The 9,271-nt window shown below is 36.3% G+C and overlaps 1 long non-coding RNA gene across 2 annotated transcripts; it reads right to left on the reverse strand.

The window, feature by feature from the left end:
• Positions 1 to 340: 340 nt before the first annotated feature.
• On the reverse strand, positions 341 to 8,667 carry LOC107536995 (uncharacterized). 2 transcript variants are annotated; one of them, XR_001603189.2, is made up of 4 exons: positions 7,655 to 8,667; positions 5,169 to 6,261; positions 2,675 to 2,771; positions 341 to 462 (listed from the first exon to the last, which is right to left on the reverse strand). It is a non-coding gene; the product is annotated as an uncharacterized LOC107536995 (long non-coding RNA). The 2 variants fall into 2 exon arrangements; XR_001603188.2 differs by lacking the exon at positions 7,655 to 8,667 and having other exon boundaries at positions 5,169 to 6,559.
• Between the last annotated feature and the right edge of the window lie 604 nt (positions 8,668 to 9,271).

Genomic DNA, 9,271 nt, shown 5'->3' on the forward strand with positions numbered 1-9,271 from the left:
CTTTCTGGGTAGAGAGGCCGTGTGAGACTCAAATACATCAAGGCAGCCCATGAAATTTTAGGCCTTACAATGTAAGCACCTGCTATGTGCCATCATATCAAAAAGCCATCATATCAAACATCAGTTATTATACTGGATTGTCACTACAGAAGTTGACAAAGGGTTGGCAAACATAGCTTACCATTTCCCTGCATACAGCGAATGTCCCTCGGATTGTTAATGCTTCCAAGTTGATATGTATTTCTCATGGCATACCCGTACCCACATAGTAGCAACTGAGTCATTGGATCCATATTTTGCCATCCCTCACCAGACATGGCAACCCTATGCCATGGGAAATACCAAAAATATAAACTAAAATGTTTGCAACAGTATGTTTTTTCATTGATAACTTACTGTGCCATATATGAGGGTTTGTAGAAAGTTGTAATTATTTCAGCCTGTTGGGTGTCCCGAGGGCAACTAAACAAGAAAAAGAGATGTGTTAAGTTTTATTTCATTCAGGTAAAGGAGGATTTCTATTTGGTGACAGTAGCCAAAATAGGAGTTATTCAAGGATCTCAGGATATTTCATTCCTCAATTAACTTCCACCTTGACTATTAACCTTCCCTCTTTCTAGTTCTAATTTTATCTAACAAAATGTTGTTAGACTTATCTCACTTAGAATTCAAGTTTTAAACGCTAATGTAAAGAACAAAATAAAACATCTATCTTTGATGGCCCGTTATAATACTGTCCAAATCTACATTTCTAGCTTTGTTTCCACTAAAATCTACTAGTGCATGTACTGTTACACTCTAATTATAGATGTGCATTCACACCCTACGTCAGTGCCTTCAAGGTGGAAGACACAGTATTGTTATTTACCCCTCTCCCTGGAAACAAAGGAAACCAGAACCCCAAACCAGAAACAAAGCAGTTTTCTTATTTCTCTGTCTCCTCCCCCTCCCTTTCCTTCTCTCTGTCTCTGTCTCTGTCTTTCTCTCTTCCTCCCTTTGTTCCCTTTCTCCCTCTTTCTCCCTCTCCCCCTCTCTCCTCCACCTCAACCCTGCTGTTTATCACACCCATCATCACTTCTAATGTCCATCTGCTGACATGGCTGCTGTTGTACACTGCCTAAGTTCTATTTTTATTTTTGTATCTTCTGCTTGTCACCTCACCAGTGCTCTTTAGCTTTTAACACACAGAGACATTGATCACTCAAAGACATAACTAGCCACATAGCACTCTCTTTTCATTTACACATTCATTCTTGTTGGCAAGTCAACCAGGCACAGCATTTAAGATACAATCTTTGGCAGTCCTCTCAATATTAACTGCTGAAAATTAGTTCCCCTCTTTTCTCCTTGACCCCATTAATACAGACCTGGTACTGTTGGCATATTAGTCGCAACATAGTAATATTTAATAAATATTTACATGTGCTTACTTCTTATAAATAACTTATTGATTTAAATTTTATATGCTCCATTGATTTACAAAAGAATAATATAGCACTTTATATTTCCAAAGTAATTCTCAAAATTATTTATTTTTTATCCTTTTTGATACAACTCTAAGTGAGATTGTTTTTTAATTTTTCTTTCTGATAGTTTGTTATTAGTGCATAGAAACACACTGACTTTTGTATATTGATTTTGTATCCTGAAACTTTTCTGAATATATTTATTGTTTCTAACAGGTTTTGCTGGAGTCTTTAGTATATATACCACTAGGGCCAATGTTTTTATTGAATCTGTCTAGATTATCTATTTATTGATGAAAGTGGAGTAGTAAGGTCCCTTATTATTATTATACTGCTGTATATTTTTTCCTTTAATATTTGCTTTGAAAATTTAGGTGCTCCTATGTTGGGTGCATAAATATTAGCAAATGTTATATCCTTTTGTTGGATTAACCTCTTTATCATTAGTAATATATATTGTATATATAACATATAATATATATACACACATATATAGCTATATGTAATCATGTTATCTGTAACAGTTTTACTGCTTCATTTCCAATTTGAATGACTTTTATTTCTCTGTCTTGCCTAATTTCACTGGCTAGACTTCCAATATTACATTGAATAAAAGTAACAAGAGTCGGCATCCTTATATTGTTTCTGAACTTAGAGAAAAAGCCTTCAGCTTTTTACCACTGAGTATAATGTTGGCTGTGGCCTTGTCATATATGGCCTGTACTATGTTGAAGGATGTTTCCTTTATACACACTTTCCTGAGAGTTTTGTCATGAATGGATATTGAATTTTATTAAATGCTTTTTCTGCATCTTTTCAGATGATTACATATTTTTATCCTTCACTTTGTTAATATAGTGTATCACATTGACTGACTTGCCGGTGTTGAACCACCCTTGAGTCCTTGGAATAAATCTGAGTTCATCATGGTATATGACCCTTTTAAGATATTCTTGAATTTGCTTTGCTAATATTTTGTTGATACTTTTTGCCTGAATGTTCATGAGGGATATTGACTTGTGTTTTCCTTTTCTGGTGTTGGTATCAGGGTCAACAGGTAGTTAAGGCTATGAGCTATCTTTGCAGCATAGTGAAATTCATAGTTCTTAATGTAAAACTGATCTCTAATTTAAAGCAGCAATCACTTACTCAGAAATATGTTTAAGACTGGATAAAGATAATTTTACCAAAGAGTATTAAAGACTTACGATGACAATGTTGAATTCAAATCCTTTCTACTTTTTTATGATGTCTTCATGATGAAAGGCCTGAGGATTCCAGTAGGAGGGATAATCTAGTTGTTTACTGTTGAATGCAAAGAGTAAGAGGCGATGGAATGCAAACTGTCTCCCCTACTACATTATAAACAACCTGAATGTTACTGCCTCACATAGGTGGCAGAATTCACCAGTGAAGACCTGTAGTCCTGAACTTCTGGTTTTTTGAAGTTTTTTGAGTAATGATTCAGTATCTTTACTAGTAATTGATCTACTCAAGTTTTCTATTTCTTCATGATTCAATATTGGTAGGTTGACTGTATCTAGGCATTTATCCATTTCTGTGTTGTTCAATTTATTGGTATATAATTGCTGATAACTATTTTATATGTTTTTGGTATTTTTGTGGTATCAGCTGTAATGTTTCCTCTTTTAATTCTGGTTTTATTTATTTGAATCCTCTGTCTTTATTTTTCCTTAGGGAGTCTAGCTAAAGGTTTCTCTATTTTGTTTATTTCTTCAAAGAACCAGCTCTTTGTTTTATTGATCTTTTCTATTGTCTTTGTAGTTTCTACTTCATTTATTCTGCTCTGATTTTTGTTATTCCCTTCTTTCTACTAACTTTGAGCTTTGTTTGTTTTTCTAATTTCTTGAGTTGTAAAGTTAGGTTACTTAATTGACGTTTTCCTTGTTTCTTAGTACAGGTATTTATCATTATAACTTCCCTCTTAGGACAGTTTTTGCTGGATTTCCTACGTCTTGGTGTGTTGTATTTCTATTTTCATTGTTTCAAAGTTTCTTTTTTATTTCTCTTTTGATTTTTTTCACCCACTGATTGGTTCAGTTGCATGTTTTGTTTTTGTTTTTGTTGTTTTAAATATATTTTTATTGATTTCAGAGATAGGAAGGGAGAGGAAGAGAGACAGAAACATCAGTAATGAGAGAGAGTCATTGATTGGCTGCCTCCTGAAAGCCCCACAATGGGGATCAAGCCCGCAACCTGTTTATGTGCCCAGACCGGAAATCAAACCACGATCTTCTGGATCATAGGTTGATGCTCAACCACTGAGCCACACCAGCTGGGCTCAGTTGCATGTTATTTAATTTCCACATATTTATAAATTTTCCAGTTTTCTTTTTGCAGTTGATTTATAGTTTTATGTCATTGTTTTTAAAAATATGCTTGATATGATTTCAATATTCTTAAAATTATTAAGATTATTTTTGTGGCTTATGAAATTATCTCTTTTGGAGAAGCTTCCACATTTGCTTGAGAATAATGTATATTTTGTTGCTTTTGGATGAAATGCTCTGCACATGTCTTTAAGTCTATCTGATCTAATGTGTCATTAAGGCCAATGTTTTTATTGATTCTGCATGAATGATCTATTTATTGATGAAAGTGGAGTATTAAAGTCTCCTGCTATTATGGTATTGCTCTATATTTTTCATTTAAATTTGTTAATATTTACTCTGTATATTTTGGTGCATAAATATTTACAAATGTTTTATCCTTTCTATCATTATGTATTGACCGTCTTTGTTTCTTATTGCAATCTTTGTTTTTATGTTTACTTTGTCTGATATAATATAGCCAGCACAATCTGCTTTAAAGTTCTTTTGTTTCTGCCTTGGTTGGTTTGGCTCAGTGGTTAGAGCACTGGCCGGGGTACCAAAGTGTCCCAGGTTCAAGGGCACGTACCTCAGTCGAAAGCTTGATCCCCTGGGAGACAACCAATCTAGGATGTTTCTCTCTCTCTCTCTCTCTCTTTCCTTTCCCCCCACTCTCTGTAAAAAAATCAATGGAAAAAATATCCTCAGGTGAGGATAAAAACCACAACTTTTGTTTTCAAGTTATTTTAATTTAAGCTTCCTTTTGATTTATTTTCTCAATTTTTTTCCATTGTGATTTGGGACTTTCTGATTAAATCTTTAAACAAGAAACTAGGAAATGAATGAGGATCCATAGGGCTTTGTAAGATAGTGTACTTAATTATCTTATGTAGAAGATTCTGGCAGCATACAAGAACCAAACAGATCTGGGTTTAAGTGCGAATACCAGCTCTGACTGCTTTTGTAAGATTAGACACATTTATTAAAGTCACTATGTCTCAATTTTTGTATACATATTTGTAACAGTTGTGGTCAATGTTTACATTAATTTTGGATGACAATGACTCAAACCTTCATGCTGGGGTCCCATTATTCATTTCCCATAGGTCAAGGTGTTCTCATGTTTCTTGTGTTTTTTTCTTAGTCATTCCTGCCTCTGAATTCCTGCTCCTATTGGATTTGTTCAATTTCCAGATCATCTCATTTTTCTAAGTGTGCTGTCCCTTTTCTGTGTAATTTGTGCCTATGCTAGACTGTACCTTAATATGTTTGCTCCCTAAAATGAGTTTACACAATCTGTGCAAGGGAGAAGCATATATTCTGAGGTGTAACAAGCAACTTAAAATTGAATTGAAGATATTTCCATTCTTACCAAATCTTTGGTGATTCCAGTCACAGCAGTTTCTCACTGGACGTTTTATTTTCTCTTGAGCTCAGCCTGTCTCCTTACTGCTCATTCTCAACTCTGTCTTCACTGATTCTTTCCCTCTCCTGTGCTCTTCCTTCCAAAATACTTGTTGGCAGTATCAAAAACAGCACCAGGTGTTAGACTGATGGAGTTAGACTGGGCCTCTATTCAGCATTCTCGATACTTAGTTGGGCTAATAAAGGAATTCAGAGGCAAGGCACAAACTATAAGAAAGCTTATTTAGAAAGTCACAGAGCTAGAAGAAGTGAGTTGTAGAAGAAATGGGTGCAGGAAACAAGTTATAGAGGCAAAAGAAGGGCCCTTAGAGCTTGGGAGATAGACAGGTAAAGGTAATATGCCTGGGGGAAAGCACAGGGGTACAGGAAAGGCGCAGGTGTGCACCTGAGAGGGAGAGCCGCTTCAAACTTTAGATGAATAACGTGGGCAGCACTCCTGGGAGTAGACCACGCACTATATGTACCTTATTTCCATGAGAGTTCCTCAGGAGTATAGTCATACAAATCATTATGTTTAGAAACTGTACATAACTAGATATATACCATTTCTACAAGGAAGTGGGGTCTTGAGTCTATCAAACACACGAAATAAATTCATAGAAAAAGAAATAAGCAACCCTATTATAACAGGATGTTGGGATAGCTATGATAAATGTATGTATAAAAATGGGAGAATGAACATTCTGAAAAATCTCATTCAGAGACTACTTGAAATGGAGACCAGGAATCCCGAAAGGTCACTTATCCTGAGATTTTTCTCCCCTATGTTTAAGAGATGGACACAATGCAGTAAAATACCATAACAATGCCCATTTAAATTAGTCTTGAAAAGGAATTCATGAAGGAAAAGGGTAGTTTAGGAATGAAGGACAGGAGGAAATGGCAAACTTACCATGATCTCAAATTGTTTATTTTATACCTTTCTGTAATGAAGACTGTGATGACAGTTTTTCAGCTAGTGGAGCATTTCTTGGGGTATCTCACAGCATCCATAGAGAAACAAATGATATATTCTAATAGAGAGCTGAGGAGCTCCACAGCTAGCAGCAGTCAAGGTAAATTTTCCTTCCCTGGCTCTATTTAGAGTCTCTCTTGTTATCCTCTAGTTCTTTTGTACCTTACACTTTCCTGCATCTCTCTCTTCCTGATCTATATACAAGGGGGCCCTTCTTATACCAGGCCATTTTAAAACACTGAGAATTTCTGTCTTTTTTAATTTCTCAAAGTTAAGACTTAAAGAGGGGCATTTTGTAAGTTATTTTCTTAACTATTTCTGCTTCTATTGTCAAATTTTCAGGAAGGCCCATCTTCTCTAATACATGCTGGAGACAACGAACACCCACGGCAGCCACCATCGTTGCAGAATCAATTCTCCCTTGGGCACTATTCTGTCTTCTTTTGCTCTGCTTAGTGCCTCTGTGTTTTGTGTCTAATTCACTTCACTGTGGTGCTGACTCCTGGACTGCAAGAGCACAGTTAGTTTGAAGAGTACAGCAGGCATGTTTTAATTGCTAATAGCAGTGATTTAAACAGCTAAGGGTTACTGTTCTCACTCAAGAGATGTCTGAAGATAATGCAGGAGCCTAACAAAGATACCAAGTATCCAGACCCTTTCCACCATTTTACTCCATGATTCTTTATGTGCTGGCTTTGCCTTAATCCATGTCACCTCATGATTGAAAGATGGCTTCTGTGCTTCAAGGGACTAACCCAGCCATTTTAAATTCAGGCTGGAAGAAAGAGGAGGTGGATATGATGGTACCAGCAGCCCTCCACTTTCATCTTACTGTCTAGCGCTGTCACAGGGCAACTCAAGCTTCAAGGGAGGCCGGAAAACAGAGATTTTAGCTTTTGCTGCCTCTATTGAAGCCACGGAGAGGGAAGGTGGGAAATGGACATTGTATCAGCCAAATCACAGTGCTTGCCATAAATGTGAACTAAAGAAGTCCCTTTCTAAACTTTCTCCAATGGTCAAAAGTAATTGATCCTATGGTATATATTCCATATATTCCACTATCACACTCTTTCCTTAATTTCACACAGCATACCTCATTTTTTAAAAAGTTAAATACCCACTCTCTAAGCTGAGCTAGAACAAGGTTAATAATTACAATAATGTTAATTTGCTAATTAATTACTCAGCTAATGTTGAATTATTAAATGTCTATCTCTTATTGTCAAGCACTGGGATATAATGTTAACTGATGTGTATTGCATATCATTGATCATATGTCTTATCTGCACAGTGCTTCACCAATTAGGAATGCTTTGAGATATTAAAAGCAGAAAATTCAAATAAAAATGACTTCAACCATATTATCAGTCCATAATTTTCTTCTAAAAATTCCAAAAAGAGGTGTGTAGATCCACACTTAATATCAGAGTGCCAGGGTTATGTCTCTGTGATTCCTCTCATGATTACTAGAAGGATACCACAGTTCCAAACATTTCATCCTTCAAGAATGTGTTCAAAGGCAGCCAGAATGGTAGAAGAACTGTTCTCTCATGCCTCCTTTTATCAGAGAATGCAATCTTCCCCAGAGGCCTCCTCAGCAGACTCATTGGTTAGAAGAAGATCATGTGGCACCAAAAAGCATCCGGTGAACAAGGGAGGATGGGTTGAGAATTAATACCGAGTAGCCAACCAAAAGTGTCGTCATAGATGCTTTACAGCTTTCCACATATTTTTACACTCATGATCGCATTTTATGACTCAATGAGACTACTTCCAAACATACAGAAACTCAGGCCCAGAATAAGAAATATAAATGGTATCTGCTGTGTGGGAACTTCTGGCTGGGAAGTAATTTAAAGATCCTTTGAAGGTGCAAATTTAATGCAACAGTTTTAAATATATAATGCATTTAGCCTATAAAGTATGCATACAACAGCCAAAGGAGTAATTCAGAAGATTTTATAGTTTGGGAAGATAATTAAATGGTGGAGTGAAAAGAGAAATCAGGATACATGGATTCTAGGCTCAGCTTTGGGTAAGACACTGAAAGGATTCTGAACCTCTACATCATCATCTGTAAAATTATGTACTTGAACAAAGTTAGATGACCTCTAAACTCCTTCTCAAATATAAGAGTACCTATCTAGTTATGCTGGAAGTCATGAGGTAGAAGAATATTAAAAGTCGTCTATTCCAACTTCTTTTTATAAGTGAAAAAATTTAAGACTCAAAAGACCACCATTTGTCCAAATTCACTTATCTAAGTTAGAAATTTGAGTCCTAATATATAACACACTGTGATTTCACAAATAACTGATATTCCATCCTAACAGATTTTTAAAAAATTCAGCTTCTTCTTTTATCTTTTCTTTTATCTTAGGCATAATCTCTCTAATACATTTACTCTGTTTGATAGGCTGGAAATAATAAAAAAATTGTAAAGCCTACCTTTCAGCTGTAACATCTTACCCTCTGGGTAACATGATAACTGCACCTTTCTCATACTTTCTTTCTTCTTTTTTGAGGACTAGATGAAGTAACCTATTAAGAGAAGTTAGTGTGGTAACTGGCACTGCAAGGACTTAATCCCAGCCACCCACCTCAGGGCTTAAAACTCCTCCAAGCCTGAGAAAGGTCCCAGACTGATTTCCCCAGCAGTCTGTGAGAAGGGTGAGTCTGAATCTCACGATCATTATTTTGTCTTCACACAGTCATATCTTTTACCTTCACATTACGTAGACCTGAAGGTTCTGCTAATAGCTTAGGGTGTGATACGTAACTGGCAGTCAAGTACTAACTATGCTGTCACTGAGCTCAGTACCTAGTGCTTTGTACAAGACAGTTTGGATTACTTAAATCTGGAATTCATGGATGGGCTGCAGGGGAACGGGGACCCATATGACATTTCACTGAAAAAGGTTTTTTCAACCATGGTACTATTGACATTTCGGCCAGATAATTCTGACGAACCGTCCTGTACACGGCAGGGCATCACTGGCCTCTAACCACTAGATACTAGTAGCACCTTCCTGATCAATGATAATAGAAAATGAAGACCTAGCCCTGGCTGGTGTGGTCCAGCTGGTTGGGCTCAT

The sequence above is a fragment of the Miniopterus natalensis genome, chromosome 2 (genome assembly GCF_054644295.1).
Source record: "Miniopterus natalensis isolate mMinNat1 chromosome 2, mMinNat1.hap1, whole genome shotgun sequence".
In the NCBI taxonomy this organism is placed as follows: domain Eukaryota; kingdom Metazoa; phylum Chordata; class Mammalia; order Chiroptera; family Miniopteridae; genus Miniopterus; species Miniopterus natalensis.